This window comes from Hibiscus syriacus, unplaced genomic scaffold, assembly GCF_006381635.1.
Source record: "Hibiscus syriacus cultivar Baekdansim isolate YM2019G1 unplaced genomic scaffold, ASM638163v2 tig00116971_pilon, whole genome shotgun sequence".
NCBI lineage: Eukaryota > Viridiplantae > Streptophyta > Magnoliopsida > Malvales > Malvaceae > Hibiscus > Hibiscus syriacus.
In genome coordinates, this window is record NW_024063495.1 from 6372455 (window position 1) to 6385570 (window position 13116).

General features: G+C 32.4%; 1 pseudogene; it reads right to left on the reverse strand.

Moving 5' to 3' along the window:
• Positions 1 to 7882: 7882 nt before the first annotated feature.
• On the reverse strand, positions 7883 to 9235 carry LOC120191870 (annotated as a pseudogene).
• Between the last annotated feature and the right edge of the window lie 3881 nt (positions 9236 to 13116).

The following is a 13116-nucleotide window of genomic DNA, read 5'->3' on the forward strand; positions in this document are numbered from 1 at the left end:
ATAATGTTGTGTCGGTACTTTATGTCCAGATTGGAATAAAAATGTGTCGATACCATTTAAAAAAGTGTCGGTAATTTGAAGTAACGCGGTTTTTCTTCCTTCATTCAAAATATTTATATGTACATACAATAGGAGTGATGTTGATACTTACGATATATTATATGGAGATCGTTGTCATTCCATTCCGTCTTCGAAAAAATCAGTTGATGTAGGCTGTGTGCTTGTCCTCAAACTAAGCTTGACTTGAGGACATGTTAGTTTGTTATGCCCCTCACCGTTGCAGTACCCACATCGCCTAATTTTCTTCTCGACCTTGTTCTTCGGCACTTCTTTTCGCTTGCGTGTTTTCGTTGAGGGTCACGAACATTGTTTACTACAATGCTCTGGTTGACTGAATGATTCAAACCAAACGAGTTTTCTAATTCTTCTTAGTTTTTCATCTCATCTCTTGCGGTTTTGAAAGACTCGTCTGTCTTTGATGCAATGTAGCATAACCTACTTGACGTTGAACGTAGAGCAGCGAACCTTGCTATTTGCATCACTTCTGGAGACATTCAAATCAATATAGCTGGTGCAGAAGCCTTCGCATCATTAGTCCACCTACTTTGAATCAAAGTCCCGGGCAAATATGTGTAGTCCAATTGCTTCAAAATGTGAAGTTGATGGCGACACGGAAGTCCAACGGTCTCGAATTTTTTGCAGGAGCAAATTAGAGTTTTCGTACGAGAATCAAAACTAATTTCAAATTTCCTATTTTTTTCTGCGTACTTTGACAAAATATAATGTTGACATTCATCTGATAAGGACTTAATCTCTGCCTCAATCCGGTACAATGTCTCCCGTATAAGTTTGGAACACACGAAAAGATTCGCGGGTAAAAATCGCAGCGGCATGGCTTTCAAGGTCGACCAGTTTTGTGATCTGGAAGGGCTTCGTATGGGAACTTAAGTAATCCGCTTTCAACTCGTTCATACGCATTCTACTAATTCCATCTTCAATTGCACGAACAGCATCTAAATATGTCTTCTTGTGTTTCAGTGCAATAGCTAGTGAATCATTCATAGACTCGCACCTTTGTGTTGAGCGAATATTGGCAAAGAAATGACCGGTTAGATATGCTTGTGCCCATAAGTGTCGTGTATTTCCCTTCTCAATCACCCATGGATGCTTTTGGACGTTGAATTCTGAAACAATCGAACGCCATTGAATATCAAATTCCTTGGTTGTCCACCAGGAAGCCATGCATTTTGAGAATGCTGCTGTAAACTTTGGGTCACCAATGTTAGCTTGTGCATTGCGAGAAAGATGCCAAGAACATAATCTGTGCTTAGCATAAGGGATAACATATTTGATAGCCCTCTGCATTGCCCTATCCCCATCGGTTACAACAGAAATAGGTGATTTATTCATCATGGCTTCTAAAAAATTCTGTAGCACCCACTCGAAAGATTGAGACGTTTCGTCAGCGATTATGGCAGTGGCAAACACAATTTTGTTATGGTGATGATTGACACCAACAATAGGCATAATTGGTCGACCATACAAATTATCTTTGTACGTTGTGTCGAACGCAATACATCACCGAAGCATGTGTAATCCGATCTCGATGTAGAATCCGACCAAATAAGATTATACAATGCCCCCGATTCGTCTACCGAGTATGTCATAAAAAACCCGGGATCATCATGTTTATAATCAAAGTAGGCAATAAGCGCATTCACATCCCATCGACGATTTCCTTTGCTTTACCTCTTTGAAGTGCATGTAGAGGTCTTTATGTGTAAATCCAACATTATGATAGCCCCCTGCCTGCTGCGTTAAATAGTTCATTACTTGTGACGTGCCAACACCGACCTTTCAATGTTGTTGCCTCATCGATATCAGCCTTACTTACAGCTCGATTAGAACGCATAAATGGTGTCATAGCAGATGTGCACAATGCATGATTATGTTTCTGATCAGACTTACTATAACCACTGATCGTTTGTATTGTTGCTGTAACTACGACTCTAGCCTTACATCCTGTTCTTGTGACTGGCGTATGAGCACGTTGACGATCAACAGTATTGACTTTTGATACTCGAAACCCTTCTTTGGAACAACAAAATTCTTGTGTCTTCACATTCCCTTCCACGTCAAGTCGTGTTGTTCCCTTACGTGCACTAAACCCATGTTCCCGTGCGAATCCCTTGTAAAAGTGCCAAGCTTGATCATGTGAACAGAAGAGCTGACCAACCAATCTGTCAGATTCATCAACATTATGTACTTCATGGCATTCCTCGGTTGGCTTAACATTGTCTACATCAGTATTATCCATGGCAAAATTTGTTGTGCAAGTTCAGTGCTCCAGGAGTTGATGGATATGTAAACGAAGGTTCATTTTGAACATGTTTCTGTCGTGCTGCTTTCAATAGGATGTGGCATTGGTAGTGGTAGTTAAAGGGGGGTACAACATTAATTCGCAGTACATATTTAGGTATGTACAATAAACTACAAGTATATTATCATTTTAAATTCGCAGTACACTGTTAAAAAAATTGAAACATAAATTACATAAGTTTTAAAAAAAGATCGATCATTTTTATAAAAAGTATGGACACTTTCAATATAATAGGTAAACATATGATGTAATAGGTAGTCCTTATATAATGTAATAGGTATCGTTATAATGTAATAGGTAGTGGTTATTGTAAAGTGTCTATCCTTTTTATAAAAGTGTCCATACTTTTTCACTGTGGAAAACATTAATTTAAGGTTATCTTTTGAGTGAGTTTTAAGATATTAATTTAGTATTATAGGCGTCTAATGATTTATTTTTTACGTTACGGTATATTATTATTAAATTAAAATTCTAAATAAATTTTATAAAATATAAAAAAAATCAAATAATTTTTTGTGCAAATGAAATTATTAAATCATATTGTAGGTGGAAAACATGAAACACTGTTAAAAAAATTGAAACATAAATTACATAAGTTTTAAAAAAAGTATCGATCCTTTTTATAAAAAGTATGGACACTTTCAATATAATAGGTAAACATATGATAATAGGTAGCCCTTATATAATGTAATAGGATCGTTTATATAATGTAATAGGTAGTGGTATATTGTAAAGTGTCTATCCTTTTTATAAAAGTGTCCATACTTTTTTCACTGTGGAAAACATTAATTTAAGGTTTCTTTTGAGTGAGTTTTAAGATATTAATTAGTAATTATAGGCGTCTAATGATTTATTTTTACGTTACGGTATATATTATTATTAAATTAAAAATTCTAAATAATATTTTAAATATAAAAACAATCAAATAATTTTTGTGCAAATGAAATTATTAAATCAATATTGTAGTGGAAAACATGAAACACTGTTAAAAAAATTGAAACATAAATTACATAAGTTTTAAAAAAAGTATCGATCCTTTTATAAAAAGTATGGACACTTTCAATATAATAGGTAAACTATGATGTAATAGGTAGTCCTTATATAATGTAATAGGTATCGTTTATATAATGTAATAGGTGGTTATATTGTAAAGTGTCTATCCTTTTTATAAAAGTGTCCATACTTTTTCACTGTGGAAAACATTAATTTAAGGTTATCTTTGAGTGAGTTTTAAGATATTATTAGTAATTATAGGCGTCTAATGATTTATTTTTACGTTACGATATATTATTATTAAATTAAAAATTCTAAATATTTTTTATAAAATATCAAAACAATCAAATAATTTTTTGTGCAAATGAAATTATTAAATTAATATTGTAGGTGGAAAACATGAAACACTGTTAAAGTATCGATCCTTTTTATAAAAAGTATGGACACTTTCAATATAATATAATGTAATAGGTAAATTTGCAATGCTATCGGTATAAATATACCGGTTTACTTATAAAATAGGTAAATATAAGCGCTACCTATTACATTATATAAGCGCTACCTAGTATGTTATTGTACTTTATAATATTTCCGGTTAAATAATATAACATAACGGTCTAAATTTTAACCGGTCACTTGTTTAACCGGTCACGCCGTATATTAGCCGTTTTTTAGGCGCCGCACCGCAGAACCACCCGCAGTTTACTCACACCTTTCTCAAAGGAAAACTAGTTTTATTATTATAGAAAATAGAGCATTAGGTTACATGAAAAGAAATTCACCGCACCATTAATGAGGGCCGTTGGACAGCCCTTAATGGTATGCCTAAACACATATCTTTACTTGTAGATTAATTTAACATCTAAGGACCGTCCACCCCTACATATATACGAAAAATAAAAGGAATAATACTTATGGAAGATAAAATATTTGAAATGAAGTCACTTCTCTATAACCGAAAGAATTTTTCTTCTCGAAGTTTCCTCTATCCTACCACGAGGCCCAATACATGGATAGCCAACTAGAGGAAGTTTCCTTTACTCCTTGCTACTCGAGTAAGCTGCGCCCAATATACCAAATTGGGCCGCTCAAACTCCGATATAAGTGAGCGTTTTAACATCCAGGGATATCACAACCTGTTTATCAAAACGTCAATGCTAATTAAGTTCTAACACCAGAATCTCACACCAAAAAAGCTTTAGGTGAAGTATGCAAATTATATCTCGGCTATAAGATATTACTTTGTTTAGTCTTCATAATATTAAAAGTTATAAAATGATCTTCCGATTATAGGATATTGTTTTATTGAGTTATTCGCATATTAAAAGTTACAAAATGACCTCCTGACTATTAATATGCCCCAAACTCGTCTTTTTCCATTAAAAAATTGATGACTGTCTGAGTTAGATGTTAACCTGTTGAGTAGAATAACAAAACAACATCCTATAATCGGGAGACTATTTAATAACTTTTAATACTCAGAAGACTCAACAAAACAATATCTTTTAGTTGGAGGGACCATATGTATACTTTACCCAAAGCTTTTTGGTTGTTGTGAGATTGGGGTGTTAGAGCTTAATTAACATTGACGTATTGATAAGCATGTCAGTGATATCCCTGGACGTTAAAAGGCTCAACTATATCAGAGTTTGAGCGGGCCAATTTGGTATATTGGGCGCGGCTTCCTCTTGAGTACCGAGGACCTATTAGGAGATTATTTTATAATTTTTAATAATCAGGAATTTAATAAAGTAATATAAAATTGGCCCAATATACCAAATTGGCCCGCTCAAACTCCGATGTAGTTGAGCCTTTTAACGTCCAGGGATATCACTGACATGCTTATCTTATAGCCTGAGTACCATTTATGTATTTTACAAAAAAAAACTATATATTATTTTTTTATGACAAAAGTATGAGATTTTGGAATGCTTTAGTTCATTTCTTTTCTATTCTTCCATATTAATTTTAGTATACATTCGTTTTATTGGCAAGGAGAGAGATCTTAGAGCTAGAATGTTCATTCGGTTAAAATGGTGGTCGACTGAACCGAATTAATCGAACTTTTTTTTTTAAAATATTAACCGAACCGAATAAATTTCGGTTAATTCGGTTAATTTTTGAATTAACCAAAATTTTTAAAATTTTCTAATTTATATAAAAATTAAATATTTTTTAATTCAAAAAAATAATTTACAATTAATTTAAATAATATATAATTATAAAATAAAAATTTTATATGGATTTTTTAATTAATTGATATTGATTTAGATTTAAAATTTATTGGATCTTAAATTATTAATTGAGTTTTAAATGGTTTGGGCTGAGCATATATGTTATATATAATATATTTAATATTTAAAATTTAATTTCGGTTAATTAACCGATTTTGAATCGAATTAACCGTTAACCGAATTCTAAAAAATTTATTAACCATTCTCTGACCGAACTAATTCGATGACCGACCAAATTAACTGAACTAATTTAGTTCGATCGATTAATTCAGTTAAAACAAAAAATGAACACCCCTACTTAGAGCAAAAAGGCCAAATACGAAGCTTTTGGACCCCTAAATTTAATTTAAGGGTAAAGTATAGTAATGGTCACTGAACATTTCTGAAACTTGCATTTAGGTCCCCCAACTTTTAAAACTTATAATACAGTCCCCCAACATTTATTCCGTTTGCAATATGGTCCCCCAACTTAAACCATTGTTAGAAAATTAGGGTAAATTATATAAACGGTCATTGAACTTTTCAGTCACTTGAATTTAGGTCCCTAACTTTTAAAACTTGCAAAACAGTCCCCCAATAATTTTATTTTCTTATTAAATATAGATGTATAGAAAATATAAATGATTCAATTTATATTTAAATGTATGAATCATTATATTTTTGATAATTTTATTTTTCTTGTATAACTAGTATTTAAAATGTTTATATTTAATCAAAATATTTCAATATACGAATAAAAATATATTTATAAATGTATATTTATATTTAGATGTATAAATAAAAATATATATTCATATATTAATGTATGAATCATTATATTTTTTGAATATTTTATTTTTAATAAGAAATTAAAATTATTAATTATATTAGAAATACTCAACTTAAGATATATATAATCATGAATTATAAATATGAAAAATATAATTATTAAATTTAGTTTAAAATATATAAATCTTAAATTATTCTTTTAAAATATTGTATCAACTAATATTTAAAAATATATTAAATCTATCAAACAATTTATCAAATATAATATTTTTTATTGTAAAAAAATATAATATTTTCCCATCATTTATTACTTTTAAATTTTTTGCCGAAGTTCAAATCTCATTATTTCCATTTTCCATTATATTCTTTTTTTTCTGGCATTGGTCATACTATTAGTATATGTATTATTGTATATCTCTTAACACAAACGATGGTGTAGCTTAGTGGCTCCACCCTGTATCTTTAATTTGCTTGACTCAGGTTTGAGTTTGCCCAAGACCCAAATTTTACTTCTTTGTAACTTAATTTTCTTCTAATTAGGTGGTGACATGTGTCACCAATAACACATATCATGATCATGTGTTAACACATGTCAGATCCAGGTTAAATGATTAATTTTTTAAATTTTATTTAATTTAGGACCAAATTGATAGCATATATAAATAATTAGGTGGTGACATGTGTCACCAATGACACTTGTCATGATCATGTGCTAACACATGTCAGATCCTAATTAAATGATTAATTTATTAAATTTTATTTAATTTAGGACCAAATTGATTATATAAATAATAAAGACTGAATGTATAATAATGTCAATTCCTTTTAACTGCCACATCATCATTTTTATCAATTGATAACGACTAGTGGCTTAGTTGAAACAGTTAAATAATTATGTTGTATGATTGATAAATTTAAAAGATCGATGACAAAAGTAAAAAGGGCTAGATAGTTAAGTTGTCAACCGAGTAGTTTACACTTTTATTTATACGTCAAAATAATATTTTATAAATTTAAAATTCGAATTATTTTAAACCTCTTCTATATCCTAACTACTTTTTTTAATTAAAAAATTTCTTCAACAAATAAGAATTATACTATTATATTTATATAAAAAATACGTATCACATGAAATAAGATGAAATTAAATAATAATAAATCTGACATAATTGATTTGAATTGAATTATTTTGGAATTTAGGGTTTAGAATGAAATTGAATTACTTTGGAAATTGGGGTTTAGAATGAAATTGAGGACTGTTTTGCAAGTTTTAAAAGTTGGGGGACCTAAATTCAAGTGTATGAAAAGTTCAATAACCGTTTATATAATTTACCCTAATTTTTAACGGTGGTTTAAGTTGGGGGATCATATTGCAAACGGAATAAATGTTGGGGGACTGTATTGCAAGTTTTAAAAGTTGAGAGACCTAAATGCAAGCTTCAGAAATGTTCAGTGACCATTATTATACTTTACCCTTAATTTAATCCAACATCTTCGTGACAATATATCAGGTTGGAAACCTTTGATCATCGGCCTCGACAGGATAAAAATGAGTACAATCATTCCATGGGTTACTTTTAGACACCCCAGCTGTTGTCCTTAAACACTTCAAAATCAAGCTACTGCACTTGAGCCCAGTACCCAATCCAAGAACCCAAACTTTATCGGCTTTCTTCACTCTCTCCTTGCCTTCCATGTAAGCCAGTTCATACCACAATGAAGACAATGACTGATTCCCGAACCTATGCAGTGTCATAAAAGCAGCTTCCACATCTCTTGCATGAAGCTTTAACCCTTGGGCCACCTCACTTATCAGTGCCTTCCCTGAAGTTGGCAAACAGAAGTGGTGAATCACACTCTTGAAACTCGGCATGTAAATTTCCCCCGATTTATCAAATAATTTCTTCCTTATGATCGACAAAACATGCCGTAGTTTCTCTGCGAATGGCAAGATTTGAGAGCCGAGGATTGTCATGTGTGACCTGAGAGTTTCTCCCACGGCTTGTAGTAAATCTTTCTTGAATGTAACCCCAAGTTTCCCACAGGAGTCTTCTTCACGGTATGCCGCGAAGTAAGCTCTATCGTCGAAGGCTCTTTGGGTTCTTAGACTGGATAAAACTTTATATTTCGATGTGTTTTTCGCTTCTTTTTTGTTCGTGAGGAGAATCCCAGCACTGCCCATCCTGAAGACCGAATTGAGGAATAACTTAGACTTCTCGTTACCGGGATCCCAACCGGAGGACAAAATCTCGGTGCTGAGAACAATAGCATTGGAGTTTTCGTGAGTTTTGAGAAGATTTAAGGCCAAATCAATACCATTAGCTCCTGCACTGCACCCCATACCAGAGAGACTATAGCTCTTAACATCACTTCTCATGGTGTATTTATTGACCACAAGGGAACAAAGAGATGGTGAGGGACAAAAGCCACTGCAGTTGACGATGAGTATATCGATGTCAAGAGGAGAAAGTTTGGTTTTTGATAAAAGATCATCCATTACAGGGAAGAACACCATTTCAGCTTCTTTGATCGATTCTTGGTGATGGGTTTTTGGAGGAATTCAATGTAAAGCTGGAGGAAGATATGTCTCTTGGCCTAGTCCGGAAGTGGTCAAGGTTTTAGCCATGAATTCTACACTTTGAGTGTAGAAAGATTCGATCACGGAGAGAATTTTTATGAAGTCAGAGAAAGAGACTTTGCAATTGCTTGGAGGTTTGAAACATGAGAAATCTACAAGATAAACAGGAAGGGGTCTAATTAGGTAGGTTTTGAGGGTGAAGAAAAGGAAGCAAGAGAGGGAGAATAAGTGGAAAAGCAGATTCCATTTTTGGAGGATACAGAAATCTTCAAAACAAAGCATGATGGAGATGGAGAGTGTTCATTAAATTTGCTAAGATAAATAGGGTTTGCTTAAATTCAGAAACAGCAGCAGTAGAATTTGAAGATATTGTGGAACCGAGTTTTCATTGCCTTGGAAGAAGGGTTTTAAATAGGGTATGCATTGGGATATTGTATGCAACATTAAAAAACATACATAAATATTATACAAACATATCCATCTAAAAAAACGTTTGACGGTGTTGTCAGAACCTTGACATGTTCAACACATTCCTAAAATGATGGATTATATCCATTTTGACCTTTGAGGGTCTGCACCAACACTTTCAAATGGTGGTTATATATACATGTTAACCTTTTTTCGGTGACTACTTAAGAAAGGTTTAGGCGTATTTCTTAAAGCATAAGGATCAAGTGGTTTTAAACTCAAACAACTTAATGCCCTAAAATGAAATACGAAAAAGATTAAGCAACTTCGAACTGGAGTATTGCTTGGGTGAATTCAATGAGTTTTGCAAAAATGAAAGAATAGAGAGACAATGCACTATTCATCATACACCACATGATCCTAAAGCATGGTCCCCCTTGACTAAAGCATGGCTTCGTCCCTAGGGAGGGGGTTTCTTCATCATCTCCATCATAGAGATCCCTCTTTCCACTTCCTTCTCCTTTACTCATATATCCCTCATTATGACTTCATCTCTATCATAAAGAAGCATCGACCATCAGTTGTTCCCTCACCCGTTACGGTTCTCCGTCCAAATTAGACGGGATGACTTATCAACAGTCGATGAGACAAGCTTGTTCCCATCAACAATTGGTGCAATGACCATGAACGAGCCGCACGGCTAAGAGAATTAGTCGAGATCCAGCCGAAAAAATAAAATAATTATCCTCGTAAACCCCAAAAATCAAAACAACCATCTCCACCTCTGGTCAATCCATTGTGGCAGACAAGAGCTACATATGACATAGAGAAGAAGAGAAAATAAGGGGACAGTACGAGCGACACCGCTTATCCCTCTCAACAAGACCGCTCCTCCAACGAATGGAGTGGAGCGTGTAAGCAACACCATTTTGAGCCTTACTTTTACACGCCCTCGAACCTTCCCAATTTAGACCTTGAACAACTCTGCTTGCCTAGTGGTCCGACCATATGAACGGAGAGCTTGTTTTGCAAAAAAGAACGTTACCAAACAAGCAACGGACGCCAATGCCTCGTCATGGTCATGGGTAGCATGAGAAGGCTTAGTAGAATGTACGAGGGAGCATCATTCGAAGCACAAGGAATCACACCTTGGAGAACAATATCTACAAGGGCAATATGGAAAGGCACGAAAAAATTCTACAACGAGCTTCCACTTTACCTCACAGGAATCAGCGAGCATCGCCTCACAGACATGTAATAATAGTTATTGCCTAACTTGGTCATCTTGGTACAATTTTAAGCTAAGATGAATATTTGTCAAAATTAATGGACTGAATTTCACAAGCTAATAAAAAGTCAAAACGGCATAAAGCTATTATTGGTGTTAGGAACCGTTTTTACAACTTGCCAAATTGAAGGAAAATTATCAATTAGATAATTATTTGTTTGATCCCTAAAGATAATGATTTATTTATAGTTTAGTCCCTAAAAGTCAACTATAAATACCCATTGTTATCATTTATGGAAAATGCACAAATCAAGTAAGGGAGAACAAAGAGTGGGAGTTTGGAGAGTATACCCTCGGGTATTCTTTCGAGTGTTCATTTAGTATGGTGAAATTTCTGGTCTTCTCTGCTCGTGGAATAAGATTAAAAGCTTAACCACGTAAAGTCTTATATCCTTTAATTTATTCTTTTCAGCACATATTTTCTTTTTACTTGCCTAAATTTGAATGTTGTCACAAATAATAAAAGTTAAAGAGTTTAAATTAATATATGATAAAATTAAATTTTAAAATTAAAAAAAAGTTATATTCTTTTTCTAAAAACTGTAAATTTCTAAATTAATATAATAATAAAATTATATTTTAACTTTTATAAAATTTAAAAATATCTGTCAACTTTGCTACTACAAATAATATAAGAGTAAAGTACACAAATTATCTCCCGATTATAGGACATTGCTTTGTTGAGTCCTCTGACTATAAGACGTTGTTTTGTTTAGTCCCCTGACTATAAGACACTATTTTTTTGAATCTTTAACTATTAAAAGTTACAAAATGATCAATCGACTATTCATATATTCCAAAATCGTCATTTTTCGTTAAAATTTTGACGCCGTCTGAGCTGGACGTTGACCTGTTGATTGAGATATGATAAAATCATGTCTAATGGCATCACCTTTGCTTTCAAGCAATGCTTCGTCAACGTGATGTTTCAAGAACTGACTCAACGATATAGTATAAACGAAGATTCGATCCACAAAATAAAACTAAAATGATTCTGAAAAAAGTCAAAATGTTAACATCCATCTCAAATAGCCGTCAATTTTTTAACAGAAAATTATGAGTTTGAGATATATGAATAGTTGGGTGACCATTTTATAACTTTTAATAGTAAGAGGACTCAAAAAAGTAACATCTTATAATCAATGGACCATTTTATAACATTTAATAATCAGAGGACTCAATAAAATAATACCCTATAATCAGGAGACCATTTATATATTTTTACCCTTAATATAAATACATGAAATTCAACACAAACAATCCTATAGAAAATTGGGTGTAAATTTATGAGCCCTGAGCAAGCATATGTGATGCATAGTTGGCGGTGGCTCAGCACATTTAATCCAAGACTCGTAGCGGAAACAACAGCCAAAATATTATATTACTACCATATAAGATGTGAACAATTTGTAAATAATTTAGAGTGAGTAAATAAAGGTTTTCGGTTAATATTTTTTTTATTTATATCGTAATTCATTATCTATTTTTCATTTAGATTGTAATTTGATTATCTATTAAAAATAAAATTCTTTTACCCTCTTGTAGATGAAAATCGTTAAGAAAAATGTCAACACCTGTAATAGAAATGGCATTCATGCGGCATGAGTCAACAGGCAATGGAGTAGTTAAACCTTAATGGCAGGATCGGATGCTATGGAGTAGTAAATTTGCTTGATGCAACGCAACATACATACACATTGATTGATGTTAGGATAAATTATGTATTTTTTCATCCAACTATTACTTTAGTTTTATTTTGGTCATTTAGTTATTATTTTTTAAATCATATTTAAAGTAACATTTTAATTATCTATTGTTAAAAAATTAATGATAACACTGATATATACTATGAGATAATATCACATTATCATTGAAAATAATTATATTACATTAATAATTCTGTTTATTTTCTAATAGCGGATAACCAAAACGAAATTAAAATACAACATTAAGTATACTTTTAAAAAAATAATTGGATAGCTTAATACGAAATTTATCTTTAATATAATTGCAAGGAGCTTTATCCCTAAAAAAACCAAAAGATAGATAGCAAGTGAATCGCGTAGAAAATGGTGTCAAAGACCATGCATGCTTTCTTTATGCTCATAACTCAGTTGGCGTATAGCTTCCACGAATATTAAATATCGGTCAAAATCGGCATTATTTGTACTTCTATTTCTTCTTCTTCTTCTTCTTCTTTTGAGTTTCCCGGGCTGTCAGAGAAATAAATATGTTGGTTGAAACATTGAGATATGGGAAGCAAATGCAGGATCGTGGAGGTGGATATGTATCAGAAATAAATACTGTGTATAATGGAATGAATCTGCCTGTCTCGAACCAAGCATTTCCTCAATTCTCTAAACTTCTGGGGTATTACTGAGAAAAAAAATATTTATCAATCTAATATTTGTTTTGCTAGAATGTTATCATATTCACACCAAAAAGAAAAATACAATAAAAAATTATA